Below are 25130 nucleotides of genomic sequence, written 5' to 3' on the forward strand. Positions count from 1 at the left end.
TCTTGTATCCATATCCAAATAAATATCAAACATTAAATAATATTTAAGGAAAATGAAGAGTAGAAATGACCATATACAACAATGTGATGAATTTTACAAGAGAAAATCATGATCTTGCCTTGGCTTTTAAATTACATTAAGTACATGATAATAAAAAGAGAAAGACTCGAGCAAACTTAAGTAGAGAAAAAAAGAAGAAAGCACCGCAAACCAAACAAATAAAAACAAGGCTATGTCGGAACAAAGGTCAGTGACGTCTCCTTATCTGCAATTTTATGTTTTAAAAGACAAAAATTAATTTGTAATTAAATTAGATTGAAGGAAATTGAAATGGAGGAGGGGTTTCGTACCTTGTTAATCCAGACACCTCCCTTTCTTCCAATACCATATCTTGCAACCGTTTTATTGTAACTTGAAGAAAACAACAAACAGTCAACCTGTCTGATTTCAACAACCATAGATATATACAAGAGAGAAGATAATTCCAAATCTCACCATATAACACACTTTCACATGCCACTTATAATAGGAGTTTTAAATATTGATGTGATCCCGTAAATAGCAGTAGCAGGTGAAAAAATGGCGTTTTTACCTGAAAAGCAAAACTAAAAATATCAATGTCTGACTTCCTTTCACTTTTAATAAATGTAATTATTCATTGGTGTGTTGACAAATTGAGTGAGAATTTGAGACATTGTCAAAAACGAAAGATATATAAGAAGCAAACAAAGTAGGAAACATTTCCTAAACTAGAGGTTATGAAATTACCTCTCAATTATCATTCAATCTATTTGTACCTCACAGTCTTGGAATATGATAGAAGGAACATGTTTGACTTTGTAGAAATCTTCTCCTCCTTCCTCCAATATATCTTTGAATGCCTTTGGCATTGATTCAATCTTCAGTTCTTTGAGGGTTGTAATGAACCTCAATCCCTCTAGAAGCATCTTCAAGTTGAGGCAATTCCAAATCTCCAACCGCTGAAGAGAAGGCATGGCTCCTTCATCCACCTTCCACTCCTCCAAATTGTTGAACCACGCAAGACTTAGAGACTCAAGTCGAGGAAAACCCTGTGCAGAGCAAACCATTTCATTTACTCTGAAAGTTTCTTCGAATTCAAGAATCCTTAAGTTAGGCAGCTTCTCTAGTGTTGGCATTGGATCTTCATCAAGCGGGCAACATTCCAACCGTATGTAAGCGAGATGTGAAGAGAAGTAGCGATACTCTGGTAACTTACTTATCTGATCTCTGCATTTATACTCAACTTGCAAATACTTGTACAACTTGAAAGGAGGTGGGCCAAATGTCTTGGATCTATTGAATCGGTTAAAATAAATAAGGAATGAAAATATTTACTTCCGATTATGGGTGGATTCTCGCCCAACTCCTCCTCATTGAAATTTTCAATATTGAAGGCCCCTTTTATCACCAACTCTCTAAGATTTGTCATGTTGATAAGATCCTTCAGATAACAATTCTCGGTGTTGAAGTTCACAAGTGTTAGGAGTTTTCTCAAAGTACCTAACTTCAACTTAGTTCTTCTTTTACATCTCGAAGGGAGATATAAATGTCTTAGTTGCTCCATCCTCCATATCACATTAGGTACATGAATTTTGTAATTATAAACTCTTAAATCCAAGGTTTGCAAGCACCTTAAGTTGCCTAGAGATGATGGCAACTTTGACCGTAGGATGTCATGATTCCTTAGACTCAAGAATCTTAAATGGATGAGATTCCCTATATCACTGGTTAACTCCCACCCGCCAAAAAAACCATATGTTCTTCCTATCTCATAGTTTAGGACTCTTAGCAATTTGAAGTTGTTGAACATGTATCTACAAATTCCCCGAATTTTAAGATGTCTTGTAGACGCTGCCGAAATCAGAAGAATCCAAAATAGTGGATTACAACGATCGCCATTATGTTTTTCAACGTAATTCAACACTTCCAAGGGCAAATATTTTTCTAATTCCTCCTTCGGAAAGAACTGATTGAAGAACAAAAGCGACCGAATATTTGGACTTTTAATGCATTGTATGAAGAAAAACTCATGCACAGAAACCCTACGAACCTTCCGAATCATAGATAATGAAGATGTATTTGATCGATCAACAATGAAGACAAATTTTTCTTGTTTTGCCTTTGATAAACAAAGATCTCTCATCAGATCATGCATCTGAATCGTTTTGACCTTTAAGGTTGCCACATCTCTTTCTCATACTTGAATCATGCACCTTTCCACAAGTTCCATTAAATAAGATTCCGCCACATCTTCCGCAATTTCCCCACCATCTCTTTCATCTTGCTCTGATGACACAATACCTTCAGCAACCCATAATTGAATCAATCTATCCACATCTATCATATAATCCTCTGAAAAATGACTTAGATAGAGGAAACATGATCTTAGATAGGGAGGCAAATCATCATAACTTAATGCTAACACATCCTCTGGTCTTTGATTTTTGTCTTTCTTCAAGTATGATTTTACATTGTCAGATATCTTTCGCCATTCGTTTAATGAATTATTCTTTGTAGCCAAAATTCCTCCCAATACAACTATGGCTAATGGAAGCCCTGCACAATGTTTAACCATGTTCTCTCCTAGCTCTTTCATTTCCACATCAATTATATTTCCTATATAAAAAATTAGGAATAATTTTTTAAAAAATAAGGAAAATTAAGAAATAATTTAAATAGGTAAAAGAAATGTAAAAGTAGATGAACCCAAACTTATATTTTATTAATTTATCAAATAATTTTTAATATAAATTCATCACTTATAACGACACTTAAAAAAAATCTATTTGAAGACTTTGAATACTTTATGGAGCAGTCAAATAAGAAACTTCACTCTAATTAATTTAAGAGGAGATTCAAATAAATATATAATTCATTATATAAAAAGGACTATTTAATTTTAAATTGGATATCGTGTTAGATACAAATGAGATTATAAATAAGGGTCAGAAAATTGTGTTGATAGAATTTGGAGATAAAATTTTAAGATTTTACTTATATTGTACAAGTTAAGTATACAAAACAATTAAATTAATCTCTTTTTTCGTCGATGATTTTAATGGGATTTTCTATCATAATTATTGGGAAATTATTAAAAGGATGTTTTGAAGGCTATTAAGAGTTTTTTTAGGGAAGGGAAATTTCCGATGGGTTTAAACGAGATTGAGATAATTTTAATCCTGAAGACTAAATGTCTTGAATTAATGACATAATTTAGGTCAATTAATCTTTGTAATTTTAAGTATTAAATCATATCGAAGATCATGGTGAATATATTGAAAGGATTTTTAGGGGTAGTGGTTATGAATAATAAAAGTGCTTTTGTGGTAGATAGACAAATACATGATAACATCTTAATTGCTCAAGAGGTTTTCATCGTTTGAATTTGAAGAAGTGGGGTAAAAGGTGTGAGGTTACTTGGAAGCTCAACATGAATAAAGCATATAACAAGATAGAGTGATGGTTTTTGGAAGCTATTTAAAAAAAAAAAAGGGGTGTGAGGAATGCTTCTTATACTTTTGCTTATTAATAGTAAATCTACTAGAAAAATCTACCAATCTAGAGGTCTTAGGCAAGGTGACCCTCTATCACCTTATCTCTTTCTTTTTTTTTTCTTGTGGATGTCCTGTGTCGTATAATTATTAATAGAGTCGAGTCTGGTTTTATTTCTAGGAGTAGCCTTAATAGTTATTGTCCAATAGTGTCACATTTGTTATTCACGGAGGATTTTAATTCTTTTTGGAAGCTAATTCGTTAGATTGTAGGAGAATGATTAACTTGATTCAAGAATATTGTGCAGCTTTTGGAAAAAGGGTCAACTATGATAAATCAAGCAAAGTTTTTAGTGTGAATATATACTCCCGAAGATATTAAAAGGTTGATTCAGAAAGAGACTAATATAACGGTGGCAACTAATTCGGGCGTCTACTTAGGTGTCCCTTCTTTGTCTACTTGAAGCATATCAAAGATAAGGTCTACCAAACTTAAAGACTGGAAGTAGCAAACATTATCTTTAGGGGGGAAGGCAGATCTTATTAAAGCTGTAGTACTCGTACCAATGTATATGATGTTTTGTTACAAATTTCCTAAAAATAATTATGCGAAAATGAATTTAGCCTTGGCTGATTTTTGGTAGGGGAAGAAGGAAAATGAGAGACGTATTCATTGGAAAGCATAGAGGAATCTTATGACACCCAAAGATGTAGGGGGCATGGGTTTTAGAGAACTTGAATTATTTAACCTTGCTCTGCTTGCAAAACAGTCTTGAGTCTTGACTGTTAATCTAGGATCCTGATGCTCTTTGGGCTAGGATTTTAAAAAGACTTTATTTCCAGAATTCTAATTTCCTTAAAGCTGAAAAGGGAAATATTGAGGGATTCTAAAAGGACTTTATTTAATTCATGGGTGTGGAGTAGTATTCTTGAAGGGTGTTAGAAGATGGCCTTCCATGCCGCACATGCAACTCATGCAGCAAGGAGCACTACGTGCAGTCGAGTCAAGCTTGCAGCAGCTGAAACTTACTGATGCTGTCCAAATGCAACTTGTTTTGTTACTTCAAGTTCATGTTTTGTAACTTAGTTTGATTTGAACTTAGTTGGTAAAGAATTTGATGTAATTAGGTAGTGATTGAGCTGATAAATCAGCTTTGCTCATGTGTACAAGTTATTTTACCAAGTTTCCATGTAATTAGTGGTATTAGGTAAGTATTAGGTGAAACTAGCTTTGTTTTGCTCAGTAAATGACTGATATATGTAATGGAAATATGCCAATGCTTCTTCTTAATGAAAATATCAATTCTTCATTCATATATGCTCCTTTACTTTCTTGTTTTTCAATTTTTTCTGTTCTTGTTTTCTTAGCAAATTCTGCTTGTTTTTTCCACAAGCAACGAGCATTGTTGCTTAAGACTCAAGTTAATCATTGTTGTTTTGTTTCTTAACGAGTTTTTAAAGGAGACTTTGATTTGGCAGGTGCTAAATGACGAAAGCATCCACATTTGGAAAGATATAAGACTGTTGGGAGTTAAAGATGGGAATCTAAAGCATCATGGAAATATTGAGGGATCCTAAACAACAAGCGTTGCTAAGATAATTTGTTCAAAAAAACTTAAATGGGATCTCTCCAGTATCTCGATGTGGTTAGAAGATATTGAAATTGTAAAATTTTTGAAAGTTCCTCTTCATGAAATAGATGAACAAGATAGATTGGTGTGGCCATTTACAGTTGTTGGTCAATAATATTCGATAGGGTCTATTTAGTATTGCTTCTAAGAAGCATTTCTGAGACAAAAGAAACTTTTTGAACAAAAACATTCCTAAACAAACTGCTTTTTGAGAGAAAAAGTGCTTCTCCCAAAATAAAAATTGGCCTACAAGTACTTTTTTTCAGAAGTTGAAAATTTTAGCTTCCCCAAAAGTGTTTTCTTTTTTTCCTAAAAGTGCTATTCCTAAATTAGAGGGAAGTCTAAGGTATAAGGAGTTGAGAAAGCACTATAGAAATGAGTCTTCTATTGAAAGTTGGCAACATACCAGCAGCATGCAAATGTCCAAGCAAAAATGAAGCAATATGCATGTAGCATGCAAATGTCCATGGTATATTTCAGTCATTTAACTTTGTAACATATGACTTGTGTTTGATTTGATGGCAACTTTTTGATTTGCTAAGGTTAGCCATGTACTTAGCAGTTTTTAGTAGGTTTTAGGTTATCATTAAGCTAATTTTACAGCTTAGTTACTTGCACAAGCAAGATTTATTTTCTTTCAATGTAATAGAACCATATATGTACATGTTATTTTGTTTAATGAAGTAATGAGAGAAGTCAACTTCTATTCTCCTTCAATATTCGATTTTTGCTTTTGCTTTTCATCTTTCAACACAAACTTTTAGTTCTTTTGATCTTTGGTTTGATTTAAAACTCAACAAATGGTATCAAGAGCCTGTCATCTTTGAGTGCCTTAGTTGTGTGTTGGTTTGTGTTGATTCTATAAGTGATTAGTGCTTGAAAGAAAAGAAACAGAAGCTATCTTTGTTGGCTTGTTTAGTTGTTGCAAAAGGATGAGTTTTTCACCACCACCACTACCTGTCTTTACTGGTAAGAACTACAACATTTGGGCTGTGAAAATGAAGACATACCTGCAGGCTCATGATCTGTGGAATGTTGTTCTAGCTGACACAGAGCCACCACCCTTGAGAGCTAATCCGACTATAGCTCAAATTAGGTAGCATAATGAGGATACTGCAAAAAAGTATAAGGCTATGTCATGCCTTCAAAATAGAGTTTCAGATGTGATCTTCACAAGGATAATGGCTTGTAACTCTCTAAAGCAGGCCTGGGACAGACTCAAGGAAGAGTTTCAAGGGTTAAACAAGACCAGGCAACAGTAGTTGATCAATTTGAGAAGGGACTTCGAGAATCTGAGGATGAAGGAGTCTGAAACCATCAAGCAGTATGCTAACAGGATTATGGCCAAAGTCAACAACATAAGACTGCTTGGAGATGAGTTTAGTGACAAGAGGATAGTTGAGAAGGTTATTACAACTCTACCAAAGAAGTATGAATCAAAAATCTCTTCTTTGGAAGACTCGAGGGACCTATCAGCTATACCCTTAACAAAACTGATAAATACTCTCTATGCACAAGAGCAAAGAAGAGCAAACAGAATTGAGGAGCACTCTGAAAAAGCATTTCAGGCCATAAGCAGAGAGAGCTCAAGCTCGAGCTCAAGTTACAAGGGCAAGAAGCCTTGGCTAGAAAAGAAAGAGAAAGGGAATAAGGATGCTGCCAAAAAGAAGTTTCCACCATGCACTCATTGCAAGAAGTCCACTCATTTGGAAAAATACTATTGTTACAGGCCTAACATTCAATGTAGAAGTTGCAAGCAACTTGGCCACATTGAGAAAGTTTGCAAGAACAAGGCAAAAGCACAACTTTAGCAGCAGAATCAAGCTCAAGCTGCTAAGAATATCCAAGCTCAAGAGGAGCAAGTCTTTACTGCCTCCTGTTTTGCAAGCTCGAGTAAAGTCAAGAAAAATTGGTTGATTGATAATGGCTGCACTCATCACATGGCTTCAGACAAAGGCATGTTCAGGGAGCGAGACACCAAAGTCAGAATTGGGAATGGTGAGTTCATCGAAGCCAAAGGCAAGGGCAAGGCTGCTATTTACACTCAGTCAGGTAACAAAACTATCTCAGAAGTTCTTTTTGTACCTGACATTGACTAGAATTTGCTCAGTATTGGTCAGTTGTTGGAGAAAGGATACTCCCTTAATTTTGAAGGAAAGACTTGTGTGATCAAGGATGTTTTTGATCAAGTGCTTGTGACAGTAGCGATACATGATAGATCTTTCATTTTGGATGTGAATTAGTTAGAACCAAAGGCACATACAGCTCAGATTGATGAATCTTGTTTGTGGCACAAAAGGCTGGGGCATGTGAACTATAAGTCATTTGGTTTTGCTGCACAAAATGAGTTTAGTTGAAGACATGTCCAAGATCGAGCCTAAGAATGATGTTTGTGAGGTTTGTCAGCTTGTCAAGCAGACCAGGCTGCCTTTTCCTATCAACAAAGCTTGGAGAGCTCAAGAAAGGCTTCAACTGGTCCATACAGACATTTGTGGACCTATGAAGACCTCCTCTTTGAATGGCAGCAGATACTTTGCATTGTTTATTGATGATTGCACCAGATTCTATTGGGTAAGCTTCTTGAAACAAAAGTCAGATGTGGCTGACTACTTCACCAAATTCAAGGAATTGGCCTGAGGTCTGACAATGGGACTGAGTATGTGTCTCAAAGGTTACAAAAAATTTGTAATGAAGCTGGAATTCAGCATCAATTAACCACCATCTACACACCACAACAGAATGGTGTTTATGAAAGGAAGAGCATGACAGTTCTCGAAATGGCCAGGTGCCTATTATTTGAAGGCAAAATGCCTAAAAATTTTTGGGCTGAGGCAGTAAATACCTTTGTGTATATAACAGCCTGATTTTGGGTCTAGTCAGAACAGCGGGTTCAGGACCACAAATTTGACGTGCTAAAATTTATTTTTATTATATTTTTATGGTCTACAATTTTATGGAATGATTTTGTGAAAATTTCATTCAAAAATTTTAACGTTTGGGCACTCAATTTAGTCAAAAGGACTAAATTGTAAAAAGGTGAAAAACTTAAGTTCTACTTGTTAAAGGTGTCCAATTGCTATGATATTTGAAATTAGAGGTCCTTAGTTGGTAATTAGACCATTGGTTAAGTTGGAGGACAAAAATGGACATGATTAGGTGAAATTTCAAAGTTATGCATCAAGGGCATTTTGGTTATTTGGTAATTAAGTGGATTAAAAAGCAAAAATCAAGCCAAAATTCATGTCCATCTTCTCCCCCTTGTGCTGAAAATTAGAAGGTCTCCATAGCTAGGGTTTGGCCACTTTTCAAGCTTGATTGTAAGTCTGTGCTAGCCTCGTTTTTAATGCTCTTTACGTTTTTAAAGTTGTTATCACTCGATCTACCTATTTCTACCACTAATTTAAGATATGGTTGAGGTCTAGGGTTTGACCCATGTTAAACATGTGTGTGTTTTGATGGATAATGGTAGATTATGCATGTTCGATGTGTGATAAACAACTTTTACTATGTGATTTTTTTATGAAAATGCATAAAAAAGGACCTATTTGTAAAAAGGTTTAAAATGTGTAGTAAATGTGTGATTAAATGATAAATGTAGACTTCTATGAGCATGCATAAGAATTGGCTAGGCTTGGGTTTTGAAGAAAATGAACACATTTTATTTTACGAGCCTAGGGACTAAAGTGTAAAAATGTCAAAGTTTAGGGGCAAAAATGTAATTTTTTCATAATATGATTTTTGGGCTGAGTTGAACAATTTGAATATTAAATAAGTTAAATTTGCTATTATAGATCAAGAAAAATAAAGTTCGGACCTTGATTGGGAGAAAGAACAAGGTGTTTAACGATTAAGTCATTTTCTACTATTTTTGTACCGAGGTAAGTTCGTATGTTATAATTATATTTTATTGCTTTGATATTGCATGAATTGTTTAATTGGCTCTATGGATACATTTGACAAAAATTCGACAAGTGAGAAAATCTCATTTGGACCTTAGGAATAGATTAGGATACGAGTGACATGTCACTAGGAACCCAAGTGATATATGTGATTATGTGATCCAAGTGTTGGTCTCATACGTCTACCAGTGGCTGGGTAATCCGACATGTGTTGCGGATACCTGATAGCTTGTGTTAGCAGAACTGTGTAGTTTTGTCTTAACTGACAGCTTGTGTGAGCAAGCCTATGATTAGCTCGAGAGCGAGCCCTATGTGTTATGCGATATGAGGTAGCATTGGCTACGTATGTGGCACTTATGTGCAAGATTTTTCGTGTATCCGATTGTATTCCAAGTGTTCAACGGGTATGTCAAAGATGTAAAGGAATATGACTATGTTATGAGATGGCACAGGTATGTACATAAAACTCCAAAGTAATGAGCTTGGTATATGATGATCAATTGGTAAAATTGTGAATGAGTAAGTTATGCTTAAGAGTTTTAATGGTATTATGTTGACTTGTAATTTATTGATTGTCTGGTTAATGTTGGTTAATGTTGCTTATTATTTGCATATGAACTTACCAAGCTATAAAGCTTACTCCCCTTTCCTTTCCCTTGTCTTATAATGTTACCAAGCCAGCTTGGGATTGGTGATCGTTAGAGATCCATTCACACTATCTACAACAATTATTTTGGTACCAATGAATGCAAGTATTTTGAGTTATCGCATATATAGGAGACTTAGTTATTTTGTTATGTGTCATAATTGATTTGGTCAACTATATTGGTCTATAATGGTTAATGATTCGTTTTGTAAAGGCCATTGAAGATGGCTTATATTGGTTACATTGATCATTGGTATATTCATAAATGTGAAATTGGCATGAATGGAAATGAAGTTATGTGATGTTTTTCCATGATGGATGTTAGTATGTGTATAATGTATAAATGTATTGATTGTAGTCAATTTGGTTGTATGAATATGTTTGGATTAGTGTTATTTGAGGTTGTATAGGTTGGTGCAAGCAAGGGTGGCAAAATGGATTGGTAAATAGCCTTATTTTTGTCCACACGGGTAGACACACGGGCATGTGTCTAAGCCTTGTGCGACACACAGTCAACCTCATGGGTGTGTGATCCAGTCGTGTGTCCCCTGCATCTTGAATTTTAGCTTCGAATTGGCCATACGAGCAGGGACACGGCTGCGTATCTCAGCCGTGTGAAGGACACGACCCCGAGACATGAGCGTGTGTCAAGGTCATGTGAAGTCTGCACCTATTTTTTGGAAATTAAATTTGCCACATAACTTAGCACACGGACATATGACTTCGCCGTGTGACCTCATTTTGTTCATTACATCATAAACAGAGAGTTACGCGGGTTAGAGACCAAATCCACACGAGCGCGTGACCCCTGTTTCATGAAAAATTTTCTAAGTCTTCCAAAAGTTTCTAAAGTCCTTGGTTTAGTCCTGAACCACTTCCTATGTATGTTTTGGGCCTTGTAGGCTTGTAATAGGGATGTTACGAACGGTTGTGAATGGTTTTAATTTGAATGCAAATTTATGGCACTATTTTGTATGTTTGCTTGTGATTAAGTCCGGTAATGCCTCGAATCCAGTTCCAGCGTTGAATACAGGCAAGGGGTGTTACAGTGTATTTGTTAAATAGGCTGCCAAATAATACAGTCAAGGGCAAAACACCTTTTGAAGCCTGGTTTGGTTAAAAACCAACTGTCTCACACTTGAAGGTGTTTGGTTGCTTATGCTATACATTAGTGCCAGCTGAGAAGAGAACTATGCTTGAAAAGAGATCTATGCCTAGAGTCTTTGTTGGCTACAGCAGTGTGAAGAAAGGGTACAGGATCTTTGATCCATCTACTAAGAGGATTGTTATAAGTAGGGATGTGAAATTTAATGAAGGGAGCTATTGGAAATGGGATGGAATAGATGCAAGCTTGTCTGAGCAAGACCAGCATGATCTTGATTTGCAGCATACTGAAATTGAAGCTGAAACTGAAGATGATTTTGATGATGCACCTGTCAAAGGGACTAGAACTTTAATGGACATCTATAAGAGGTGTGATATGACCATTGTTGAGCCTTCCTACTTTGATGAGGTTGAAAGGGAGGGCTGTTGGAAAAAAAATGGAGGCTGAATTAAGAATTATCCACAAAAAAGACACATGGGAGCTAGTTGATAGACTAGTAAACAAAAAGGTTATTGGTGTGAAATGGGTGTTCAGGACCAAACGTAAAGCATATGGGTCACTGAACAAGCATAAAGCTAGGCTGGTTGTGAAGGGGTACAGTCAGCAGCATGGCATCGATTTCTTTGAAACCTTTGCACCAGTGGCAAGGTTGGACACCATAAGGCTATTATTTGCCTTGGCTGATCAGAAGTAATGGAAAGTGCATCAACTAGATGTTAAATCAACCTTTCTGAATGGATTTCTCAAGGAAGAAATCTTTGTTGAACAACCTGATGGATTCAAGGTTCTTGGTGAAGAGCACAAGGTTTACAAGTTTAAGAAGGCCTTGTATGGCCTAAAACAGGCTCCAAGGGCCTGATATGACAGGATTGATGCATACTTGTCAAGGCTGGGGTTCGAGAAGAGTATTAGTGAGCCTACACTCTATGTGAAGAAGGTTGAAAAAGAAACCTTGTTGATTGTGTCTCTGTATGTAGATGGCTTGTTGGTTACTGGTTGTAGGAGTAAGTTTATTGAGGAGTTCAAGAAGCAAATGCAAAATGTTTTTGAGATGACTGATCTAGGATTGATGACCTACTTCTTTGGTATGGAGGTGAATCAAAATGAACATGGCATCTTCATAAGTTAATAAGCATTTACATTGAAGGTTCTAAACAAGTTCTACATGGCAAATTGCAAACCTGCTAGTACTCCTGTGGCAAGGGAGAAAAACTATCCAGCAACAGTGACCATGCTCGAGTTGATGAGAAGAGCTACAGAAGTTTAGTTGGTTGCCTGCTCTATTTGATAGCATCAAGGCCAGACACCATGTATGCAATCGTCCTTCTATCGAGGTTTATGCATTGTTGCAATGTAGCTCATTTCAAGGCTGCAAAAAGAGTCTTAAGGTATGTCAAAGGAACCTTAGACTATGGTGTGAAATTTGGGAAAGCTGAAGAATTGAAGCTGGTTGGCTATTCAGACAGTGATTGGGTTGGTTCAGTTGATGATATGAAGAGCACATCGGGTCACTTCTTTACTCTAGGATCAAGTGTTTTTAGTTGGATTCCTAAGAAGCAACAGACAGTAGCTTAATCCACTGCAGAAGCAGAGTATATTGCAGCTACTACTACTGTTAATCAAGCCATTTGGCTTAGGAAACTTTTAAGTAACTTGAATGCTGATCAAGTGGAAGCAACAGAGATCAAAGTTGACAATCAGTCAGCTGTTGCAATTGCCAAGAATCTTGTGTTTCATGGCAAGACCAAACATTTTAAGATCAAGTATCATTTTGTAAGGGAGGCAGAATTGTCAAAAGAAATCAACTTGATCCATTGCTGCTCGGAGGTTCAGCTCGCAAACATTTTGACCAAGCCATTGGCTGCCACAAGGCTTGAGTACTTGAGGAAGGAAATTGGGTCTGCTGCTTTGTAGCCAAGGAAGAGTGTTGAAAGTTGGCAACATACCAGCAGCATGCAAGTGTCCAAGAAAAAATGAAGCAACATGCAAATGTCCATGGTGTATTTCGGTCATTTAACTTTTGTAACATGTGACTTGTGTTTAATTTGATAGCAACTTTTTGATTAGCTAAGGTTAGCCATGTACTTAGCAGTTTTTAGTAGGTTTTAGGTTATCATTAAGCTAATTTTACAGCTTAGTTACTTGCATAAGCAAGATTTATTTTTTTTCGATGTAATAGAACCATATATGTACATGTTATTTTGCTTAATGAAGTAATGAGAGAAGTCAACATCTTTTCTCCTTCAATATTCGATTTTTGCTTCTGTTTTTCATCTTTCAACACAAACTTTTAGTTCTTTTGATCTTTGATTTGATTTAAAACTCAACATCTTCTTTACAACCTTCCAGCTCTCACTCAATTGATAGGAGCACTTGGAAAGCTATTTGGAGCTTACAAGTACCAAACAAAATTAAAATTTTCTTGTGGAAATTGTGTCATAATGTTATTACATCTCATTTTATTTCGTGGAAAAGAAAGAGTGTTTCGAACCCAGTTTGTTTATGTGGTTTTGAAGATGAGATTGTTGAACATATTATTCTTAGTTGTAATTGAGTTAGGGGAATAGGGTATGAGGCTTGTTTTGGTCTTGAAGTGCGAAAGGATTGAATTCAATTATTTGACAGATGGTTCTCAAAGTTGTTACAAATGCCTTGTATGAGGGAGGAAGTCAAAGTTAGAATTGTTTTCACTTGCTTGCACATTTGGAAAGCTAGGTGTGAGGTTACAATTGGAGGTGAGAAACTTGATTTGGAAAGAATTATTCAAAGGGTTAATTGCTTGATGAATGAATTATTCTATGTTCAACGGATCCTCTGTTCAAACAATAACTTTGATCGAATTGGGAAGTCAACAACTTATGTTGATGTTTGGGAGAAACCACTAGAAAGTTGGGTTAAAGTTAATTGTGATGGGGTATTTGACGCCTCAACAGCTTGTGCTGATATTGGAGTACTAGGCAGAAATTCAAGTGGGGAGATGCTGGATGGGATTGGTAAAAGGATTATAGTGGATTCATTTGAGGTTGTAGAGGCTAAAGCAATGGTTACAAAGATTGAATTAGCTGTGAAGAATAGATGGACTAATGTGATAATTGAAACTGACTATTAGACTATTGCTTCAAATATTGAGAAGAAGAGTCAACATCGAAGATGGAGATTAAGGTCAATCCTTCAAGTTTTTGATAAGCTGGTCATGAAACTTTTTTCTGTGAAAGTCAATGTTATTAGAGGAGAAGCCCATATACAGTGGATTGGTTTGCCAAATAGGGCCGTAAGGAGATGTGCATTTTTAGTTGTTCGAATCAACTACCATCTTCCTTGGTCTTTATTTTTGATAAGGATGGTTTACTTGCACCTTCATCTTTCTGATCTAAGGATGTAGAGAGTACTGTGGTTTTCTCATGTTAGTTTATCATTGGTGTTTTTTTTGGACTTTGTATGTTTGTTTGTTCTTTCCAGGATAAAAGTTTTTGTTGCCAAATCATATTTCTTAAAGAAAAAAAAACATATAGAAGAATAGCATGAAAGTGCTTAACAAACTAAACTAAATATATATTCCAATGATTAAGGTAATAGCTAAGTTATTGTTTATTCAACCACTTAACAAATTAACTAACAATATATTATTAAAATATTATAATATATAAGATAATGAATTTACCTATTAATTATATTTACGTGCGTGTACTATTAATTGATAAACTTCACAGCCTTGATTTCTTTTATTTATTTCAGATTTTGAAATTTTTAAATAAAATAAATTTTAATTATTGTAAAAAAGAAATTAAAAATGAAAAATATATGTAGAATATAGACAAGAATTTTGCTATATGTATATTTATCATGGTAAATAACTTCTGCAATTTAAATATTGTTACCTGTAGAATTTCTTTGAGGAAATGCAATCTTTTCAAACAATTCCCAACTTTGTTCATTGTTTAGGCAGCCCAGCTCTGAAATAATATACATAATTATTTTCCATAAAAAGAATAAGAGTACTAAATTTTATCTACTTACGAAAATTTTACCTCTTTTTTCGGCATTTAAAACTATTCCACTGTTTCGTGAGGTGAGCAATATCTTGCTACGGCTGTCAAGTGGGAAGGCAGGTTTTAGATTATCCCAAGCCTCAATGGTCCAAACATCATCAAGTACCACCAGACATTTTTTATCCTTCAAAATGTTAAATAACTTCTCTGCTAATTCTTCATCTCTCTTCTCCCTGTCGTCTCTATCTAATTTTTTGAAACAAGATAGAATGTCTTCCCAGACTTTTCTTCTCTGGCATTGTTGAGAAATATATACGAAAGCCAAGTGATCAAAATCATCAATAACCTCACGATGGTGATATATTTTTTTGGCAAGAGTGGTCTTTCCCAGACCACCCATGCCCCATATTAAAACAACCCAGCTGCATTCACTTCTCTGATCCTTAAGAATTGAGACCAGTTCCTTGGTATCATCAACCAGTCCAACAATATTATCATCCATAATATGTGGATAAGGCCGCCTTGATTCTCGTCTTTCAGTTGAAGAACTAGATTCTTCTCCTCTGTCCTTTAATTCCTTTACGCCGTAGGCCTGTAGTCGTCGGACCAAGTCGTTGATTCTTTCTATGATTTTCTCAATGTTTGACCTGGTTTTGTGAAGTGTCCATCCCTCTTTCAAACAGCAGGCTGATCTTTTAACACAACTGGGAAGACCACCTTTGTTTTTGGATTCAATCTTGAAAGCAAATTCCTCAACAACATCCTCAGCATCATAAGCAAGCTCTCTGATTTCACCAACCCAAAGACGAATCCTCTCATCCGTTGATTGTTTTGTCTCTACCACCATTAATGAGCTTTGCATCCATTTGAGCTCTGTTTGCAGACGACCAACTTGCTCCTCCACGCCCCCTAGGTATATGGCTTCCTCAGTTAGCACCTTGCCAATTGTTGTCACTGCAGATGTCACAGCAGACCAAGCCATAATAGTGAGTGAGCTCAGAAAATTCTTTAAAATCTTTAATTTGGATTTCAAGATGTGACTACAGACATCTTTGTTGGGTAAACAATGGCAAGAGGCAGCTCTTAATTATAGCCGGTCTTAAAAATTTTTTAAATATTTTATTTTAGAAGTATATAGCGTGTCTTCTTATTTAATTGGGAAAAAGGAAGAGTAGGAAAGTGAGTGGAGGACATAATCAACTCACTTCTCACTTTCACTTTATCTAATACTAATCTTTATACTTTGATGATCCCTTCCCTTGTATAAGGCCTTTACATACACCGTATATACTTTTTTTTGCCATCAGAATGTATATTTATAATCTATAATCTATCTATAATATATAATAGTACAAAAAAAACTGAACCAATATTTTTAAAATCAACCATTATAGAAATCAATGAAAATAAAATTTATGATTGAATTGGTTGAATCCTAAATATTGAAGGCTAAATTTGTTGAAAATTTTTTATTTAGGATCAAATTGATATAATATCTAAACATTAGAGGATTAAATTTGTTATTAGACCAATAAAAAAATCTCTTATCAGCTTTCTGTCACTCATCTAATGGCAACTAATAGGAGAGTAACCAACATATTTGATTTCGAAAAGTTTAGTAACTAAATTGAAAAAAATAATACTTGAATGATTAAAATAGAACTAAGGCAACAATTTAGTGACCATTTTTGTAGTTTACCCATTAAAATATGAGTTAATGATAAATTTAGCTACTAATGTTTGCATATTTTGTCAAAATGGCCATAATTGTAATTTTGAATCTTTTTTGCCATCAACTTTTAATTTTTTTTTCAAATTACTGAAAGATTTTTTTTTGTTGAGTTAATATTTTTTAGATAATTACATTTATTTATTTTATTATTTTTCACCCGTAATTATCTTATAGAGTTATTTATGTAATAAATTATATCTCATTAAAAATATTTCACATATGAAATTTTACATCATCATGATACTTTTATTAAATCAATTAGAAAAAATAGTTTAGAAAATAAACCTAACGTTAATGATAAAAAAGACTCAAAAATATAATTAGAGTCTTTTTTGAATAAAAATATATTTACTTTTTTAAGTAACTTTAACAAGAACCTTGCCCGTTTTCCTTTCTTTTCCATTTCCGTCTGTTCACAGTCGTTTTAATAAACAGCTTAAATTACTTTGGCAAAATTTAAGGTTAGTTACCGTATTTTAATTTAATAAATTTTACACCTTATTTTTTTGAGTTGGTCTATTTTAACTCTTAATTTTTTTTTAATTTTAAAATTTTAGTCCTGATTCAAATTGTAACAATTAAATTTGTTTGGTTGAATTTAATTATTAGTGTTATACTATGCATACAGTTGTAAATTTAGTTTATATTCTCCAATTAGATCATTCTAAGCCCCTAAATTTTTCAAAATCTAAAATTTCACTCTCGATGCAAATAGAAATCTTTAATCCATTAAATGGATTTCTGGTGAGTAATATGTGAAAATAATAAGCTGGCATGGCATTACACATATAATAATATATTTATTATATAAAATTTTGGAAATAACAAAACTTAACTTAATGAATTTAACAATTATCGTTTGACAATGATTGAATTTTTCAAATTTGAATTTTCTTTATTAGGACGAATGATTGAGAAAAAAAGATTTTTCAAAACAAATCTCAGAACATCATCTTACCTAACGGGTTGAGTGTTTGATTAAATCTAGTGAAAAAAATTTAAAATTAGTTGAGTTAATGAGTCTTATTTTATCATTTTAACTTGATTTTTTAATCGACTTGAGTGAGATAAAATTTAAGTCTAATCGAATTAAGTTAATAAAATTAAACATGTAATATTAAAATTTTATTAATAATATGATTAAACTTGAAGTCAAATCACATAAAACCCCAACTCTTAAATATATATGATTAAATTAACAACCCATGTAAAGTTAGATCATATATATCAACAAACCCATGTGATGGGTTTAAATATTTTAATAAAATCGAGGTTTATCATTAAACAATTACCTAATAACAATAAAAAATCAACACTAAATCTGAAGTCTCATGCCATGATTGATAAATAAATAATGCAATCTTTTAAAGGTAATAAATAATAATAATGTAACTTAAACTATTAAGAAAACGAAGTTGAGTCGAGTCCCTCCGAGTGTCGTACCTACATCCTAACCCTAAGAGTTATCTGTGGAGAAGGAAAATAAGAGGATGAGCTATGAAAGCTCAGTGTGAGTTTCATCACAAGGAACCTGAAACAAAATTGTATATACAGCATATGAGAAAAAAATTCTAAGAATAATCACAATTATAAAGCACTTCAGATCAACGATTTTACATGTCATCACTTTACTGCACTGTTTCAGAAATCACAGTCTTATATGCACATGCTAATGAATGCAATGTAGTTTCAAATTAACAGAAAAGTCCTACCTAACTCCGCTACACACCTCACTTATAAGTTCCTCAGAACTCATCTACCATATCACTCCAGATTGTGGACGAATTAACACTAATTTGCAGATAAACTACCACTCTGCAAAGAAAAACATGGGTAAACCACTAGTATTTTAGGCTCCGTTTGTTTGCCAGTAAAATATTTTTCAGAAAATAATTTCTGGAAAATGATTTACTTTTCTGAAAATGATTTACTTTTCTGGTGTTTGGATGAATGTGTAAAATATTTTCTACTGTTTGGCAGATTTCTTGAAAATATTTTATAAAAGTTGTTTTAAATGAAACAAATATATATTTAAGAATTTATTATTAAATCTTCTTAACCTTTAGCTATTCAAGTTCTTTTTTCACATGGAATATTATTTTTTTCACATGTTTTAATTATTGATTAATTATAAATTAATCACAATTGGCAACTTTTAGCTATTCATACGATTGCTTGAGGCAAAAAAAGGAAAAATTTTCACTTAAATTTTGAAGAAGTCTTATTTTTTACAAATTTATGAACAGCAGGTGCATCAACTGTGTAACACCCCCTAACCCTAAACCGTCGCCGGAACGAGGTTATGAGGCATTGCCGGACATATTAGACAACTTACGAATAATTTACAATTAATATAACTTTCATAGTATAATATAATAATTAAGTCCCTATATTGGACTCTCGAAGTTCAAACACGTATTAAAAGTAGAACGGGACTTGTTCGAGTATTCTGGGAAATTTTTTTTTATAAAAAATTTCGGCAGCATTTCTGCTTATTTTTACCTAAAACCCCCTGCAAATTCAAACCAAAACAACCAACACCAATGTTTCACATTCATATAACTAATATTTATATCATTAACATAATTTTTAACTTAATAACTATCATAGCATCATTCTAAATTGATTAAAAACTTCATTCATTTAACCATCTAAATCTTATAATTCATCCTTCACTACCCAAAGTAATATACATATTCAAGTGACTAAACAACACCTATGTACATGCCACCTTTACCCAAAAGAAAAATATACATCACCAACTTTGTGTTGGAGTCGGGATTGTTTTGGATGCTGAGCCGGGACACTTGACTTCTACTAACCTGCGCACAGAAACAACAATACGCTGAGTATGGATATACTCAATGGTATTACCATAATTCAAAATATATCATCAATAATAAAAATATAAATATTAAAATACAAAACAATTAATTTCTTAAATACTAATTCATACTTTATTTTTATTTTTATTTTCATCATTTCATAATAACAATTCAATTTAATTATTCGTCAATCAATGTATTTTTCACAAACTTGAATTTAAACCACTTATGAACATTTAGCTCATACTTTTCTCTTTCTATCACAATTCCAATTTCTATTCATAATTCAATTTCCTTTTTTTTTTATTTCAATTCCTTAAATTCACATTTCAATTTTTCACCCTATTAACGTAAATCGGACTTTGGCGGATACACGGATCCAACCAAACACACCAATATGGCACCCAGTGCCTCATCGGATAGTTCAAAGTAATAGTTGACACCCAGTGTCTCATCGGCCTAGCCGAAGTAAAGTTGGTACCCAGTACCTAATCGAATCTATCCGAAGAAATTTAGTGACACCCAATGTCTCATCGACTCGAGGTCGAGGCATCCCTGAACACTTCTAATCCTATGGCATGCCAACTATATCCGACTCAGCCCGACTAGTTAATAGGGTATTCAATTCACTTTCTCAATTCTATATCACTTTCAATTCACAATTCAAATCACCATTCATTTTTCAATCAATACACTTTTCAAATAATCACATATTCCATAATTCACTTATTCTATTCAATTTAATTCAATTTGCATCACTTTCATTTTCACTCAATATTCATATCAATTTCACATACTTACCTCAAGTCTTACTTACCATACATAACAATTAAAAATTCAGCAATCAATAATAATTAAAATTCGAATTATAGTAATACACACCGTAATTCTCCCGTTTTAGTCCTCGATGACTTTCTCCTTTCCTTTTGATGCTGATGCTTCAGGTTCTTTGTTGGCTACGAAAATAATAGTAATTTACATTATTATTTACAGCATTAATTATAATAAATAATTAAATTTCTAAACAATTCCTACCTTATTCCCAATTTAATCCTAACTAAACTTAATTATTTTTTTAATCCAATTCACTCTCTTTTTCTATTCAAATTTTGTCTAAACTTATATTTAACTATAAAATTTTCGGCATATTTCCCTAATTTCGAAATTTCTTCAATTTAGTCCCTACAACATAAAACTTATAGCCTAGTTTACAATTTAATCCCTTAATCAATTCTAACTTAGAATTCATTCAATTAAATCCCTAATTCCATAATTTGTCCAACATGAACCATATCTGGAAACATATGAACTCTTGAACTATCAACTTAATTTCATCAAAATCTTGTTTCAAAGCTTCTAAAACATCAAGATTAACTAAAAAGGACTTAATTGACTTACCAAATTAACTCCAAGCTTCAAATCCTTAGTTTTCTCTTTTATTTTTCTTTCCCTTTTTCTTTCTCTTTTTCTCCCCTGCTTCCCGTTTTCAATTCTGTTTCTATTCCCTTTTGTTTCTTTATTTCTCTTTTATATTTATTTGCTTTACTTATTTAATTAGCATATATTATAATATATTTATTTTAAATATCTATTTTAACATCATTTACATATTTTACAATTGTACACATATTTAATTCTACATTTGTACCAATAATTTTATTACATTTGTCATTATTTAATTTGCTTCTCAAACAAAAATCTCATAATTTAAAATTTTAATTATTTAATTAACAAATATCTTTTTACTTAAATTATAAGTAATTTAGTATTTAAATTACAAATGTACCAATATAATTTTTACACATGTATATTTTATTACTATATATTTATCAACTATTTAATTTATTTAAAATATAATATTCATTAAATAATCATAATAATAATAAAACCATAATAATAATTTTAATATATATAATACATACATTCAAGAAAAATCTTGATTTTTCATCCATTTGCCGCCTCAATTTATGTAAATGGCTTAATTGCCATTTTGATCCTTTTTATTTTCTATTACTTTAGAATTAAACTTTTACCCCTTTTTCAATTTAGTTCTTTTTGCTAATTATTCTAAATTAAGCTAATTTCACCTAATTAAATCCTAATTAGACACACCACTAGGCTCATAAATATTTTTAATAATTATTGTCGAACTTATTTCACTAAGACGGAGGCTCTATAACTCACTTTTCTGGTGCCCGTGGATTTTGGGTCATTACAAACTGTGACCGCCACCTTCACCGATGGTTGATCGAACCACTCCGTAATTTCAGAAAACATGCTCAAATGCATCCCACTCAATAAGGAACAATCATACATCATTACAGAATTTGAAGGGTACAACTGCATGTCTACACATTATATCTACTTTATCTCCAATCCAAGACAAGCACAACATCACTACATAGAAAAAGCTTTCATATACAATTTGATTTCCATTGAACCTATTATCAAATTTCAGCAAAATATATTCAAATTAGGGATAGTAAATGTCAAAAATTTAGAAATGAAATTATTTTTCATCAATTACATAAATAAAAGTATATTATGATTACAGATACCCTCTAATAGCTAGTATTAATTTTTAACCAGTCACATGATTTATTTTTAGAAACATGAGTAAATGGCAAGCAGGATGTAAAGCATTGCCTGCGCACTCTCAAGCCAGACCCTGCTTTATATTTTGATTATCTCTGCTTCTGAACTCTCTTGTCTCGTATTGGCAGCTCAATAGGCTGCACACTCTCGTATAGTAAGACCCTGCACACTCTCGTATTGGCACTCTCTCGTAGTCTATCCCAACTATCAATTATGGATCCAATCAAAAGGAAAGTTGATTCAAGTGAAGTAATTCCCACACTGTAGGGATAAAGACAGCTCTCAGGAGACATAGAAGCTGAGCTTTCTTGAGAAGAAGGTTGGACAGGCCAAACATTGATCATTATCTGTATAAGCTCCATTGCCATTATTTTTCTCTTATAAGGAGCAGAAGGATAACAAGAGAAGAACAGAAAACAACTCAACCTCCTCATAAAATTAAATAGCTCCTCTGTTCTACTAACTGTATTATCCTCATTTCCCTGACATAGACACAACTCGTTAATTTCATTGTTCATACGAGGCTGCCAGCTTCCCTACTTAAATTGCCTCTACAAGGCTGTACGCACCCGAGAAAAGAACTTCCTAAACAAGCTGTGCCACTGAACATGAGATCTTTTTCAACAGGTATGCATGTACTATTTCAAATAGCAGGTCAGGACTTATATCCAGCATAGTCTTTGCTCCAAACCTCTTGGTCAACAGAGCTAAAGAAACATATCTCCCCTTACAACGTAGCCCTAAACGAAGCAGATCTGAAGCAATCTTTTGTATGAATGTCTTTATTTTCTCACTACCCTCTGCCCTACAAAGAGAGGACTGAATGTCTAAGAAAAGATCAAATATAAGATGAACTTGTTTGACTGTTTGACTTAGAGGATCTTCCAAGTTATTCCATATTATTTTCAGCATTTTGGTTTCCATATCCTCCGGCAATGGGATGTAATTTTCGGATGCAACTGTAAGGTTTGCCAGCATACAGGTCTTAATCTGTTGCAAACAAATTTGCATTACAGTTAACACATGGAAGTTAAAATGCCTATCTGTGGGGTTCTCACAGTAATTACACAGCTCAGGCAAAATCCCATCATACAATATAGTCTTCCCAGAACAAGCAACATTTCCATGGGACTCAATATCATTACAAGTTTCCCTATATACAACAAAATGTGTATTTAGAACCATTCTTGGAACAGCAGTAAGAATGCCTCTAATTAAACAAAGTCTATTCAATCCAAAGAGATTACGTATGTCAAGGCAAACATCTCCTTTATAAGGAACTTTGCTAATAACATTGCTAAATGAATCCTAATGCAAGAACTACTAACAATTTGACCAAATATACCTTCAATGATGAACAGACCAAGCTCTTGATCACTGAGGCGAACTTGAAAAGCAGCAAAAAAACTCACATCAGACGCCACAAAGCAGTCCCTCAAAAATGCCACTGATTTCAAAAGACTTATCAAAACCCCTAAAGCCATATCCATTACATTAGAATCATCACCGCCCAATTTTTTAAATTTATCTGGGAACTTCTAAAACAAGTAATACATACAAGGTAAAGCCTTTTGACACTGCTCCAGAACTATAGGAGAAGGTCTAGGCCACCATTCAGTCTCCAAAATCATATTTTTCAACCCCAAAATAGCATCCCAACAAACCAAAACAGCACAATCTTGAATCACATCAACAAAGAACCCCAACTTTGGCATCCCTATTAATGATAAAGCCATACGTGACACAGAGAAATGCTTCTTCTTATCACTCATTGTACCATACTCGTTACAAAGTAATTTGAAACACTCAGCAATAACAGGTTGGAAAACATTCTTGGTTTTAGCAGAAAAAATTTAATCCCAAACCCAGAAAAAAAATTAAAAATAAAGAAACAGAGAGGCATAAAAATAAAGAAACAGACAAAGAAATCACGAATAAAAAAATAAAAATCGAAATAGAAAAAGAAGTTGTAAAGAGAAGATTACCTTCTGGGAGAGATTCGGAATCGAGAAGATTAAAAGAGAAGACGATTGAAAATTTTCAATTTTGATGAGAAACTTGGGGGAATTTATCACTGATCAAAGAAAACTCTTACCGAAAATGATAGGGGAAGGGGAAGTGTTACAGGCCAATTTTGACCCAACATTAAAACCCAATACAAATTAACCCAAAATATACCCCAAGCCCAATACCTAAACTAACCCAAACAACAAACCCAACAAAACCTAACTACCTAGCTCAAGCCCAATTAGCCCATTAGTTAAACTAGGGTTTCAGAAAAGCTGAAACCCTAGCCACCCTCTCCCCACTTGCCTCTGACGACTCTGCCACCACCACCCACCGCCACCTGCTCCCATTCCGTCACCTGCAAAAAGAAGCACAAAACACGCAATAAGCAGTAGCAAACCAAGTGTAAATGGCTATATAAGCCATGCCATATTTTGTATTTTCGCTCTCTGGACCTTTTTTGAATACGAAAACTAGAAATAAAAAGTAGATTCAAACACTAATAAAAGTATTCAATCTCAGCAAGGAGTACAAAAACAAAGAAATAGATTTGGACGAAAGGTTTTTATTTTCCCTTCTATTTATTTTGCTTCGCTTCGAATCTATCTACACTTAGATCTATTTATTTTCTTTTATTTTTTACACATATATATATATTAAAAATACAAAAAAGGGGAAATTTTTACCTTTTCCGGCCACCGTGCATGGTGGCCTGCGGCGGCGGCGGCGACGGTGGCCGGTGGCGGACTGTGGTGGCGGCAGGTCTGAGCTCTCACCGGAGCAAGGGCTTCTACAGAGAAAAAAAAGAAAGAAGAAAGCTTTTTTTAAAAAACAGAGGAGAAAATGAATTTTTTTAAAAAAATGGATTTATATAGGCCACCAAAACAACGTCGTTTTGGGATTGGCCTTAAACGCCCAAAACGACGTCGTTTTGACTTAACCCGACCCGATTCAACCCACTCTACTAAGGATCCGCGTGTTTTTTCAACAGAAAGGCTATTTGCCCATTTAGCCCTTCCGCATTTTTCTGATTTTAAATTTCATTTTTTTTGCTTTTAATTTATGCCCAGAAATTTTATTTCTCTTCCAAGTTAGTCCCCTTGAAGCTGTGCGTTTTGGGACAAGGGGTTATTACCCATTTTAGTCCTTCCTGGTTATTTGCGCATGCGAATTAATCCCCTCCTCTTTT

General features: G+C 33.8%; 1 long non-coding RNA gene and 1 pseudogene across 1 annotated transcript; both read right to left on the minus strand.

The window, feature by feature from the left end:
- LOC107941421 (putative disease resistance protein At1g50180) lies at positions 1-16046 on the minus strand (annotated as a pseudogene).
- A 4173-nt stretch (positions 16047-20219) lies between these two features.
- LOC107941432 (uncharacterized) lies at positions 20220-24786 on the minus strand. The gene is made up of 5 exons (XR_001695625.2): positions 24628-24786; positions 23920-24299; positions 23280-23408; positions 21524-22924; positions 20220-20295 (listed from the first exon to the last, which is right to left on the minus strand). It is a non-coding gene; the product is annotated as an uncharacterized lncRNA (long non-coding RNA).
- Between the last annotated feature and the right edge of the window lie 344 nt (positions 24787-25130).

The sequence above is a fragment of the Gossypium hirsutum genome, chromosome A11 (assembly GCF_007990345.1).
Source record: "Gossypium hirsutum isolate 1008001.06 chromosome A11, Gossypium_hirsutum_v2.1, whole genome shotgun sequence".
In the NCBI taxonomy this organism is placed as follows: domain Eukaryota; kingdom Viridiplantae; phylum Streptophyta; class Magnoliopsida; order Malvales; family Malvaceae; genus Gossypium; species Gossypium hirsutum.